Source organism: Chelonoidis abingdonii, chromosome 1, assembly GCF_003597395.2.
Source record: "Chelonoidis abingdonii isolate Lonesome George chromosome 1, CheloAbing_2.0, whole genome shotgun sequence".
Lineage (NCBI taxonomy): Eukaryota > Metazoa > Chordata > Testudines > Testudinidae > Chelonoidis > Chelonoidis abingdonii.
The window spans coordinates 310,756,755-310,770,676 of NC_133769.1; the positions used below are offsets into that span (position 1 = coordinate 310,756,755).

The 13,922-nt window shown below is 39.9% G+C and overlaps 1 protein-coding gene across 1 annotated transcript in view; it reads right to left on the minus strand.

The window, feature by feature from the left end:
• ENOX1 (ecto-NOX disulfide-thiol exchanger 1) overlaps positions 1-13,922 on the minus strand; it is a 415,538-nt gene that overhangs the window by 272,229 nt on the left and 129,387 nt on the right. The gene's annotated exons all lie outside the window — the stretch shown is intronic.

The window sequence follows — 13,922 nt, forward strand, 5'->3', positions numbered from 1 at the left end:
CCCTGCCAAAACAAAAACAACCTCTCTCAAGTGCTGCCCCACCTAAACAAAAAAAACCCCCGAGCGCCACCCTGCCAAAAATTACAAATATCAGAGGGGTAGCGGTGTTAGTCTGGATCTGTAAAAGCGACAAAGAGTCCTGTGGCACTTTATAGACTAACAGACGTATTGGAGCATAAGCTTTTCGTGGGTGAATACCCACTTCGTCAGACTTTTGTAAATTACAAGCAGTTTTCTGTTTCCATGGGAAGAAATGACACAAATAGTGAAAGGTGTGTTGGAGATTTTTGTGCCTTATAAAGCACAATTGGGTACACCAGACATTGCTGAAATGTTAAAATGCCATGAAATGGATAAACGCGATCTCTTACTATTGTTAGGAATGGCCGAAAAAGCATTTCTGATGGCATGGATAAACCCTGCAGGACCACGAAGAACTGAATGGCTTGACCTGATCAAAGTAAACCTTATAACAGCGCAAGTCTCAGCAAGAACATCACAGAACTTGGACCAGTTTGAAAAGAAATGGGAAACAGTGAATTGTTTCAAAATAAATAATAGCCTTATCCCTACTATATGGTTTTGTATCTGTAACAATAAAATTCTACCTTGATTAGATTGATAGGTTATTGAAAACAAAAGGAAAGCATTATGTAATATTTACAGTGAAAATTTAAAAAATTAAACAAAATCACATTTTATGTATAAAAGATTTTCTCTAGCAGTACTTTTTTTAAAAACAAACAAACAAACCACTGCTGTAAAAAAACCTTGACCTTTCATACATCTATTCTTTTCATAATTTTATCAAATCAAACAAATACAGTTTTTGTAATGGCAGATAGTACATGTTATTCCTCACTGAAGTCTGTTTTTTCATGAGCCCCAGTGTGGGTTTTTTTTATATTAGATGAAAATTCAAATAATAAGCTAGAAATAAATCCTAAAGTAGTTAAACCTAGAAAGAGATTTTATTTAAAATTTACCTTCTGTTTAAAATTATAAGAACCTGTGCCAAAATAGAAACTTCATAAAGACATTTTATGGAGTGTAACTTTTTAAAAAACATATGTATATACTATTAAGCAGTAATATAACATGGTTAAGTAGTATATATGGTATGTTCTGGGGGATTTTCCTTCTATATTTTAACATATTGAAGATCATTTGGTTTCTCAGCTGAACTTGTCCTATTATCTTTTATATCTTAATCATCTAGAAGAGTAGCTTTGGAAATGTTCAAAGACTGTGTTTAGGAAGCATTATTTGCCTACAACAGTCATGGAACACTAAGCAGATTTACAGCCTTGTATATAAGTTACCCTTGCTAATAATCTTTATTTAAAAGTAAATTTAGGCTGAAACAATGGCTCAGCAGCCTTTACTGTTCTACGCAGTTAGATACACACCACCTGTGATTCTCTGGCTCTATCGACTAACATTTCTGCTGTCAAATTATACATTTCTGGGATCTCAATTCAGCTAGTATTTGGAAAGAAATGGGGGAAGGGAAGGAGCCAGAAAACCAAAAAGTTTTCGATAGTCTTCTGAAAAGCAGTAACACTTCTTGATACCTGGATGGCTTCTGTGCTGAACTCAGCAACAGAAAGAGCAAGAGAACCTGAACTGAGAACTGGATTTTGTACAGAAATGACTCTCTTGTTGATAGTGGTACATAATGCATGTACTAATGGGTATATTTTCAAAACAACCAGGGAACTACTCTGCTAAAAGTGTGAAAATCTTTGAAAATGTCTGGATAGCTAATACTTAAATGCTTTTTCTGTATTGTTTTTCATCACAATTCCTCTGCACAGGAAGAGTAAATATGAACCAAATTCTATTTACGTGGCGCCAAATGTGCATAACTGGCAAATATGGGTAGGTTTCCTGCAACAGGAGTGGTAGATAAATTATAGTATAATCTGCCTATTAGATCACCACAGATCTGTGTATATATAAGATTAGAGGTAGAGTTTCAAAAATCCACATTTCTATAAAAATGGTCATTATTATACCAGAAGGAAGTTAGTGCCCACTATATTCCAGGTGCTTTCTAAATATTTGTTTCTCTGTCATATATATACTGGTTCCTTCATTGGGTCACATTCAAAACAGCAGCGTAACAACAGAGATATATTTGACCCATTTTGTCTTCTGCATACAGATCCATCATCATATTTCACCACATTTAAAATGTGGTCTACTTTGAAAAGTGTCTTTTTAAAAAAGGCACCATCTTATTCGATAGACTCACTCCCTGTACACATTCAGTCACATTTCCTGACTTCAATGTCAAAAGTTTGGGGGGAGGGGTTCCCTGTTTTGTTTTCTTATTTTAAACTTAATATTTGTGTTTGTTTTACTGCTTATTTGCATTGCAAGAGTAAAACACCTAAGGGTATTTCTTTGCTGCAGAATTAGTGGGGGCTCTTATACAGGTGGCTGCCCCTATTCCCGCTTCCATCCCCACACCACACAAAACCCTCCCACTGCAGTTAACGATGCCTTCTATCTGAGCTAGCTGGCTGCTAGCTAGCAAGCTAAAAGACCAGGTGCTGCTTTCATTTGGACTGGTAACCCCCACTTTGCAGTGTGAATACAGGCCAAATCACTCAAGTGCTGACAGTCTTCCAATGATTTCTCACAATTTCACAGTGCCCCCAGAACAGACAAGTTCCCCCACAATTCACTGGGAAAGAATCACAGCGGCTCAGCTTATTGCAGCACAAAGAAATTCAGGCTATACCTCCAGAAGTCCTACAGGCTCACGAGTGAGTGAAGCACCAGTGGCTGCTCACACCTGATTTAGAGTAAGCCAGATGCTCAGAAGTCCCCAAGTGAACGCTGAAGTGAAGATATACCCTAATGCTATGTCTATGTTATGAACTCAGGACCTGATATAAATAGCAGTGTAGCCACAGCTGAACAGGCAGTGGAGGCATGGCTGAGCCATTTCCAATACATATATACGGGTTTCAGGTGGGTTTGTACACAGCATGACTTAGCTGTACCTCTGCTGCTGCTGCCGGTGCTACCATGGCTACACTGCTATTTATACTCACACTAGCTCATCAAGCTACCAGGAGTATGTGGGAATCACACCTCTAGCTCAGAGTATAGACATAACCTAAGGGAATAAGAGTTGCCAATTCCATTCCTTAATGTACAGCAACAAAAAAATATTTACCTAACTTCCAAACTGTTACCTCTTTTCAAATCCATTGAAAGCAATGGAGATTCACAGGTTTCACTGAGGGCATAACTGTAAGACAATGGGGTTGCACAGGTGTAAAGGAGATCTAATTTAGACTGCAGTACCTTTATATTGGTGATGATGAACAAGATGGGGAAAAAAGAGAGTTCTCTGTCAGATCCCAAACTGAGTTTGCAGGGCTGGTAGTTAGTATAGAGCGTAACACCTTTTCATTTCTAAACGAAGCATTTGATATGAAAATCACTGAGACATTAACCAGGAAGCTCACAGTGCCATTTTTACAAAGACACCTTTCAGAGCTTAAAAAAATCCCTCCACAATTGATAATTTATCTTCATTTTAAATAAACTCCTGCTCAAATACAGGAAGAGGAATAGTCTCCTGATACTTAGGCAAAATTAAGAGAAAACAGATACCCTTTCCTCTGTGGGTCAACAATCTTGGTTTCTGGCAAGCCAGTGAAGCAATGCAATTCTGATACCAATGGCCCTTCCCACAATAACATCCTGTCTCCAGCTGCTAGATGTTCAAATCTCAGGTCTGCTAGCACCTCCAGGTGATTCAACAGTTGTGATTGTGCATAGGGAAATAAAGGCCATCTGCAGACTAGGCAGAGCACAAACCATTTAGGCCTTTACAAATCAACCCCCACACTTTGAATTGCACTTGAAAACAAGTCAAAAGCCAGTAGAGAATCTGGAGAACAGATCTAATATTTTCTCTGTGACTGACCCTACCTGAAACAACATTCAGTTAATGTTAATAATATTATCAGTCACATCCATGATTGATGTGAAGAGCCGGCTCCCACTAGCTATTCCTTTCAAAAATGTGTTGATTGATTTATTCTGGACAAATACAAGATATTTCAGGTATGACAAATACTATAGAAAAAATATCCTGAAATCTCGGTGCAGGATCCTACATAAAATACCTTTATAGTTTTTAACACTAGAAACTTGGTCTCTGCATCACACGTTCATTTATGTCTCTGATCATGTAATATATAACATATTCAGACATCCATCGCTATAAAAGCCAAACCTTTGTCCTGTCAACTAGCATTTGACAGACCTCACATAAGCTGAGCCAGAAGTGATATATACCACTGAGAGAAGGCAAGTCTTGAACTCAGAACCAGAGTCCCATTTGACTCACTCACAAACCATTGATCTATAAATAAATGAGATACTATGTACAAAATGTGAACAATTGGGTTTGACACACTGTATGTGATCACATGCCAGAGGTGTCTGCATGGTGGAGAAAGAATGACATGAAAAGGAAATTGTGTGTGACAATTTTCCCTCCATGCCAGGCAAGTGACAGGATGCTAACAGTCTTTTTGCACTGTATCTGAACGATTGGAATTACATCTTGCACTGGATCCTTTGAAACAGCTGTGACTACGGCTCCAGTCCTGCAAGCACTTGAGCACATGCAAAACTTTACTCATTCAAACAGTCCAAAGTCATTGGAACAACTTATATGAGTAAAGTTACACACAAGCTTCTTATATGAGTAAAGTTACACACAAGCTTATGAGTTTGCAGGATCACAGCCTATTTTGCTGTCTGTTGTGATGTTTTGTATTGCTTTGTTCAGTTATTCATTCACAATGGATGTCATAAGGCTTGAATCAACTGCTAGAGTTTCACTGTGTGTTGCTGTGTAGCCACAGACATGCATGTATGCATGTACACTTACAGTACCAGTTACTTTCCATTTCACTCCATATCTACGCAGTCAGGGGCACAGATTCTTCCAGGAAGGATAAGCATTACTTAGGAGGCAGTTGTGGTAGAAAATCATTATGGCACTAGCAATGTTCATGTTTGTTCATAACATGCACATTTCTAAATTAAACCATGCCTTTCTTTTTGCAGAACATGCATTCTCTACCAGCAGACCATGGTAACCACAATGCAGATGGAAGAATAAAAGCAAATATTGTGCTGAGCATATTTTATTTTCCTTCCTCTCCCTACCTGGGAGGAAGGAGATGCAGTCCTCTTCCTTTCCTGAGGAAGAGCAGTTTTCTTGATGAGAGATGGGTTCCCTTTATCCTAAGTTCCTGCAGTTTTCTTTCACTCCTCCTCTTGCAACTCTGAGGGATCTGCTCTATATTCAGCTTGAGACAATTCCAGGATCCCACAAAAGTGCAGCCTTCCAGATACAAATCTACCCATCATTTAGTTTTTGCTTTTTAACCAACTCAGTGATTGTTTTTCCCCCTCAGATCCTTTTATTTAATTTCTTTTGATATTGTTCTGGGTATTGGTGATTGCACTTTGTGCTTATTGCAGTTTTCTTTCATTAAGCACACGTTTAATGAACATTTTCAAATTAACAGAATATATGTAGTGACATAGCTGAACTACTTGCAACCAATTGCCCTCAATTTACACTGTCACCAAATAGACACTGTGTCACCATTAGCAATACCATGATTGTTGTTCTCTGCTCTTCATCAGCAAAAATATCATTCACCTGACCCCCTGCCTTATTAAATATGCCGTCTTCTTGTTCAAACATACTAACTGCATTGCAAAGGATGAGCTGTCTATGTACTAACTCAGGAAGTCATTTGGTAAAATTAACATTTAGAAGCAGGCACCACTGGTTATTTCACACATTATTAACTTATATTACAATTCAAATAAGCTTACAGCTGGCAAAAAGAAGTCTCTTCTGTAAAGTGATCTCAAACATAATAGGCTTAATCAGAGATAAATTAAATTAGGCAGTCATGCATACTACAGCATATTAGCACTGTGGAGTGATTAAATACCTTTTCTGTTATCAGTTGTGCGAGCAACACTATAGGCAAACAAACTACACCAGAGACCAGTAAATAAAGTTTATGTTTGGGAAGCTACATGCTTCACATTTCCCATTCTTTTTATCAAAATGTTACATCATCTTTACTACTAATACTGGCACAAAGTTAAGTCCCAGTAAATGCTTCAACTTCACTCCCAGGCAATTAGCCAAAAGCACAGCAAAAAGATCTAATGACTACCTAGACAGCAGATGTTCAGAGTGGTTTTGTGTTTCTGAAGGGAACTTTTTTAATGGCAATTTTCAAAATAATGAATGAATGAGTCATTACTGGTATACGATTGACAAAATGTAGGCAACCAACATTTGTATTTGTTATAAAATTAGGCTTATATTTAGAGTTTTTCAGAGTGTATATTTTCTCCTAGACATCTCAGTACAACAGTTTGTAAAATGCCTTTTAGTTATGCATAAATATAGAAAAAAAATCACAGCTTTCTTTGATTTTATAAGTCTTACTACTAATGCTGTGATATGACCCAAGCAGTATTATGTTCATGTTCACCTAAGCATTCTTATGTGAAATAGAATGAGACATGAAATCATTCACAGCCGTCTTACAAGAATCGTTTCCTTTGTGGTAGGATTCTGGCTCCATACTTTGTTCTTTCATCATTATTTCAGAAAGCTATCAGTACTGTATTCAGTAACTTACTGAGCATGACCCAAAAGTCTTTGGAACACATCTGACATTCTCTTATACTCTGAACATTTAAAATTCAATATAAGGTGACAAGAACATTAAGCTGCCCATCGAGCAAAATGTGAAACTAATCAGTATCTGTTCTGAGCCACAGGTACAATAATTGGAAAATTAAAGTGCCTGTGAACTGATAGGCTAGCTGCATCAAAGTGCAACACCTTGAAATGATTAATGAAGACAAATGTATGCAACTATTTCTATTGACAAATATTTCAGACAATTGCAGACTAAAAGAATAACATTATAGTTCCCATATATTCTCCTGTAAAGTTCACACTTTCCAGGATTGCCTATTAGGAAATTTATAAATACACACCAGTTAAAAACAATTTAATTGCGGGCTTGTCTTGCTTGATGGAATATAAAAAATTTGTGCCTTTCTATATCAGCTGCTAAACACAAGATGTACCAAATATAGGGTGTGACAGTTAGGATCAACATTAGGCTCCTCTCCTGAAAATGTGAAGGTGACCTGTAAAAGTAAAGTAGCCTTACTAATGTGTGGGGAAGGTCCTCAAGCACGCTATTGAAGAAATCTATTCAATACAATATTACTTCAAAATGTATTTTTCTTCTTTAGTTGTCATATTATGTCCATCACTGAGGTGGCCAATTCACTCTTGCTCTGATGTGATGTCCTCATATGCACCACCTTGAGGCAAGGTCTATGCTACAGACCTATAACTATGGGCTTGTCTCCACTTACCGGGGGACTGATGCGCGGCAATCGATCCACCAGGAGTCGATTTAGCAGGGATAGTGAAGACCCGCTAAATCGACCATTGATCGCTCTCCCATCGACTCCAGTCGTCCACCAAAACGAGAAACATAAAGTAAGTCAATGGGAGAGTTTCTCTCGTTGACCTAGCACAGTTTAGACACCGCAATAAGTCAACCTAAGTAAGGTATGTTGACTTCAGCTATGTTACTCACGTAGCTGGAGTTGCGTCACATAGGTCGACTTAGCCCTGTAGTGTAGACCTGACGTATGTCACTCAGGGGTGTGAAACATCCCTGAGCAACATAGTTATAGTGACCTAACCCCCTGTGTAGACAGTGATATGCTGATGGGAGAGCATCTCCTGTCAACGTAGCTATCACCTCTTGGGGAGGTGGATTAACTACGCCACTGATGGGCAACCTGCAGCTATCATTGGACGGGAACGGCGAACCACGGCCACTCAGAACTGCAAGGGGCCATGCCTGCAGACGATCAATGTCAGCAAAATGTCTTGCAGCCTGCAATCAGATTACCCTGATGAGCCGCATGCGGTCTCGGCCCGCAGGCTGCCCACCACTACGCTGAACTACACTGATGGGAGAAGTTCTCCTGTCCGCATAGTAGTGTTTTCATTAAAGCACTACAGCAGCGCAGCTGCACCTCTGTAGCACTGTATGTGAAGACAAGCCTTGAGATACTGCAGCTACCATAAACCTTGCTACAGCAAGAGGTCAGCCTCTTCGATGGCCTGTCAGTGCTTTTACAAATTATTTCATACCCTTTAGGACACACGGATAATTTTTGAAGTACTAGAAAAGCACCAAACTACGTACATTTTTAAAAACAGAACATGCTGTACCTGACTAATTAGCGCTCTGGCTCTCTGCTCCAATAGGGTTTTCATGAGATCTTTTATGTCAAAGCATAGCACATTCTGGAGGTCACACTGACATGGAAGTTAGCCATATGGGGAATGATTATCAGTGGGACTTGAAAAAAATAAAATATAATTCCACCAGAAAAGCCCTATATTAAGAGAATGTAAAGGCTGCATGGTAAGTGCTCATAAAACAGGAAATGTGACTAACCAAGAGGGAAGGGATAGCTCAGTGGTTTGAGCATTGGCCTGCTAAGCTCAGGGCTGTGAATTCAATCCTTGAGTGGGCCATTTAGGGGACTGGGGTAAAAATCTGTCTGGGAATTAGTCCTGCTTTGAGCAGAGGGTTGGACTAGATGACCTTCTGAGGTCCCTTCCAATCTTGATATTCTATGACTTTATCATGCATAAATGCATGCAGCTTTAATACACATAGAAATGTGCCCATCCATGCAGTTCCCTGCCTTCCACCATTCTGCATTGCTCTCTTCAGATTGATCATGCCTAATCTGTTTCAGGCAAGACATTTAAGAGAGGTAATAAGAGTACTTTGCAACACATATGCAGATCTCCGTATTTAACTTTTTCCATTAATGCCAGTGTTTTTGATGAAAATGCACTTATAATGCAGTTGTCTGAATGTAGGATGTTATCACATACTACAGTGCCTATCCTTTTCAGTTTGAGTCATAGGCCTCATTTATAATGTTACCCTCTGGAAAAATAGGATAATTAAAAATGATTCACACATTTCATTTTAAAATCAGATTAAAACATAGAACATGACAGTAAAATGCCCCGGTGTAGATACAGATCCATTTGCTACTTGTACTTAGTCACAATGGGAAAGAGGGGAAAGATGGTCTTGTGCCTAAAGCAGAGGAGTAGGACCATCAGGAGATCTGGTTGTAATCCCCAGCTCTGTCACAGACTTTGTGAGACACCTTGGGCAAGCCACTGATGTAAAGTGTGTCATAAGTGTTCACTAATTCTGTAAACCTCAGTATATGAGGGGGAGGGGGAGGGGGCAGCCAGCAACGTGAGACACTAAGGGCTGGATTTTCACAGTTCCTCAGCACCCAAGTCAGTGGGAGCTGTGGGTGCTCACTCAGTGTCGTGAATCTGTCCTCAGCAGAGCACCCCTTTTAGGAGCTATGTGGGAAGCACAAATGTGCCGGTCCAATTGCCCCCACCCCTGCAGGAGCTGTGGGGCATCTCAGTCTAGCAGGGTGTTCCTTGACCCTTCAGAAGAGGGCTTCAGGCTGTTTCTTTTCCTCTCAGGGTCCCCAGTGAAACAAACCTAACAGTCCTAAGTCAGCAAACAAACAAGGTTAAGTAAAAGCATGAAAGAAAAGAAAGAAAACCTGCAGGCAGCTTCAATCCTGGTATTGGCCTCTCTTACTTCAGAGGGCCTTGGAACTATCACAATCACCCTAGAGTTCTCTGGGTGGGTCTCCAGTATAAGTATCTTTCCCCTTCTTAACCCAGGGGGTTGGCGTTTTCCTTTCTGCGAGGGTAAAGGCTCTGTTGGCTGTCAGACCTCTCTGAGAGCTGGGATGCTCAGCAGCCAGTTTCCTTCACATCTGAATAGAGATCTCACTGTTTAAATTGTCCTCCAATCTGGCATTATTTGCACCTGCAGACAGGTGAGGTCGCTCTGGACAACAGCAGCTCCTTAACTCCTTCCATGCTGATGCGGAGTGTGTATACCCTGTCACACTCAGCACCTCTGAAAATCAGGCTTTTGGTGTCTCAAGTGGGATTCCCATAAAATTGAGGCACCCATAAGCAGTGTTCCCTCTAGGGATCCTCTGATCCCATCCTCTCCCCAGACTTGTCCCACTCTTTCCTTTCCCTGTGTGCCTCTGGTCTTTGTGCGAGATTTTTTTTTTTAAAGTGGGACTCCACTCGTTCCTTTAGTGGCTATTGGTGCTGGTGGCCCTGGGGAGATGGGAGAGACCTCCCCCCTTTCCCCAGTTGCTCCTGCTGTCTCTCATCCTGTGGGGAGGCAGAAAGGGGCTCCAAGCCTCTCTCTCCTCCAGCCACTGTGCCTGAGTTTCCTCAAATTCCTTAAATTGCAATAGTTCTACTTACCAGTCTGGGAGAGAAGTGGTGAGGTTTAGTATATATAAGATGCTCTATAAGTAAAAAATTTTACTACATGAGGCTGAAACTAAGTTATTTCTTTTAAAACTCTATTTTGTGAAAAAAATACAATTGCTTTAATTCATGATCATGCCAGAATTATTCTTCACTAGATTCAGGACTCCCTGAAAAATAACCCCTCCCCTGCCCAAATAAATAATAATAATAAAAAAACCCTGTCCCTCCACCTGTGGCACACTGTTTAATATACAGCACTGTGTGTGTCAAAATCCCTGCTGTGTGAATGGAAAAAATGATCCCGCAAAATAGCGATCCTCAAGCCTTATTCTATCACTTTTAATACCAGAAATCAACAGAGTGAATGAAAAATATAATGGATTTCAAAGCTCTTGACAACCCTGTTGACAGGCTTCCCTTTTTATCTTCCCTTTCCCTATCTCCTGTGATACTCTCCCCATCCTTATATTTAAGACTAGAGCATCATATCCCTGCCTTTCTATAGCAGATTCCTCTCCCTTAACCATATTGTAATCCAAACAACCAGATTTCAATTATCCAATTGACTCATTTCCTCTCCCTTCATCCATCCTCACTCAAACATGCTTTTCTCCAGGTCTGTTCTCGGAATGTAACTTCCCCATTATCCACAAGTGTATAATTGATTTCACCTTGCACATCTTCTCTTTCCTTTCTTAGCAAAATCTTAGGGGAAAAAAATCTTTACTTCTCTTTCCTCATTTTTTTCTTTACTTTAGGGTTGCATTTGTTATCATCGACCATGAATTTTTTTTTCTGCCTCACCTGAAGTAGTCTTCAGAACCTTGTATCCTCATTTCTGTTCTACAGATCTAGTCATTCCTGTTTTATGACTGACACTCGCCTGCTTCTAGAGCTAGGCAGTATAGTATAGCCCTGGGTACCCCTGAGTAGAGATGGGAAGCATTCTGTGAATTTTTTTATGAACAATGCAGGAAAAAAATACTTTACAGACAACAGGCATGGACAGTTTGTCAAAACTAGAATATAAGCTTTTTGTAACCATAGATAAAAAGGAAAGCGGTTCGATGCACATTGGCTATAATGTACATTCAGAATGTTTGTATCACATTTTCACTACCCAGAAAAACTCAAACAAACTCAATCAACCAATACAGTTTTAGTGGGGTTTGAAAGAGCATGAATGTAGAATTAAAAGACTTGTTATACAAATGAGTGAGCTAGTAAATGAACACACTGGGTATGGATACACTGGAAAGGCTAAGGGCTTATCTACATAAGGAAGTTAGTGCACACTAAGCTAGGGTGTGAATTTAAAGTGCACTAGCTACTCCCCACAAACTCTTACTGTGCACTAAAAGTGCACTTGGGTGGTTTAGCATAGTACACTTCCCAAGTGCATTAAGCTAATGCACACCAAGGCACTCTTTAGTGAGCAATAAGGATCCACGTACACAGCAAAGAAATACTGGCGGCTGGCCCAGGCCAGCCAACTCAGGCTCAAGGGGCTCAGGCTGCAGGGCTGTTTCACTGCTGTGTAGACTTCTGGGCTCAAGCTCTGGTACCCTCCCAACCGAGGGCCCTAGAGTAGAGTTGCCAGTTTTGGTTGGACATATTCCTGGAGGTTTCATCTATATGACATAATCTTTAATTAAAAATTAATCTTTAATTCCTGGAGGGTGGGCAACCCTATCCAAGAGCCTGGGCTCCAGCCTGAGCCCAGAAATCTATGCAGCAATGAAACAGCCCCGCAGCTGAGCCCCCTGAGCCCAAGTCAGCTGGCAGAGGCCAGCTGCAGGTTTTTCTTTGCTGTGCAGACATACTCAAAGAGTGTCCACATGAGGAATTAGTGCAGAGTAGTAGCTAGTGCATACCAGCTATTGCAGGTTTTTTTCCTGTGTAGACAAACTCTAAACAGTACGATTGTGCTCAACAACACTAACGTAATCAAGGCTGGATTTTCATCAAAAACCTTGTTATTCCGTGGTTTAGAATTTGGCCTTAAACATTCACTACAAACTAATGCTTGGCACAGAAGACTTCAGCCTGGGAATACTTTCTTGTCACAAACAAATTAAATCTGGGCCATTTGTATGTGGCTAGAAGTGCAAAAAACATTTTTAATGCTTCTTAGTGGTCTTATAATAGAAAATGGCTTTGATTTAAAAAAATATGAAACTTGGGAAGTGGTAAGTCCATAGAACTGCATACGACAATCACTTCTGGAATTCTGAAGGGGAAAAACAAACATGAATTTGACTTAGCAACTTTATCCCTTTAATTTCACACTTTAATTTCACAACAGTAAATACACTCCTTCCTATATCCATGAGACTTTCAAAGTTTTCCAAATTCTCCAGTGGAGGTTTAGAACAGAATTTTACACATGGTTTAGCATACTGTATTGATGTGTTCCTGACACACAAAGATGAATGGAAGCAATGGTGCCTAGGACTGGTGATCCTGGAAACCTCATACCATGGTTTCTGCACTCCTAACAGTGAAATCAAGTTACAACCCATGTGTAATGGCCTTAAAGAAAAGTTATACTGTGGAATGTCTTCATGTGGTTTCATATTTATTGTCTTTCAATGACTTCATATACAACGTCCTCAGTTTACAAATAAAAAGATATTTTTTCTCCTAACTTCCCGCTCTGCAAACTCAAACGTGGATCCAAAAATGAGATGGATTTTTTCCTCCTTGCACATTATCATAGCAACAAATCAGGCCATCTTTTGCACATCTACTATCCCACTGTCTTCAACTCTACTCTCAGTGACATCTGTACAGCCCGATTGCCTTCAGTGTGTTTGCCCAGATGCAACTGCTTGAAATATAGTAAACTGCTGCTGGTGCACAAGAAAAACATAAAAATATAAGAACGACCATACTGGGTGAGACCAAGGTTCATCTAGCCCAGTATCCTGTCTTCTGACCATGCCCAGTGACAGCTGCCCCAGAGGGAATGAACAGAATAGGTAATCATCAAGTGATGCATCCCCTGTCGCCCATTCCCAGTTTCTGGTAAACTGAGGCAAACAAACTGAGGATGCGGTCATTTGGCTTTAAATCACAAGCTAATATGAAGATAAATGGAAACCTTTAAGTTTTTATTTTAAAGTTATATTTCTCTTCTCCAAAAACACATTTCTGTCACATATGGGACATGTATTGCTTTATTCTTGGTTATTTTATTTTTAAAAAATAAAGAAACAGAGTCTAGCCTTTGTGATTTGTTAAGGAGAGATGGAGTACGCACAAGGTAATCAGACTGCAGAACATTCCTTTTCTTCGTAATGAATTTCCAAGTCCTATGCCATTAAAATTATAGTACCTTCCATAGCAGGAACTCCTGTTATTATTTATTCCTTTTATTGTGCACACTACTTAGTATGACTCCTAAAAGGTTTGATAGCACAAGGGCAAAAGTAGGCTGGATTGAAAGGGTTGGTGAAAA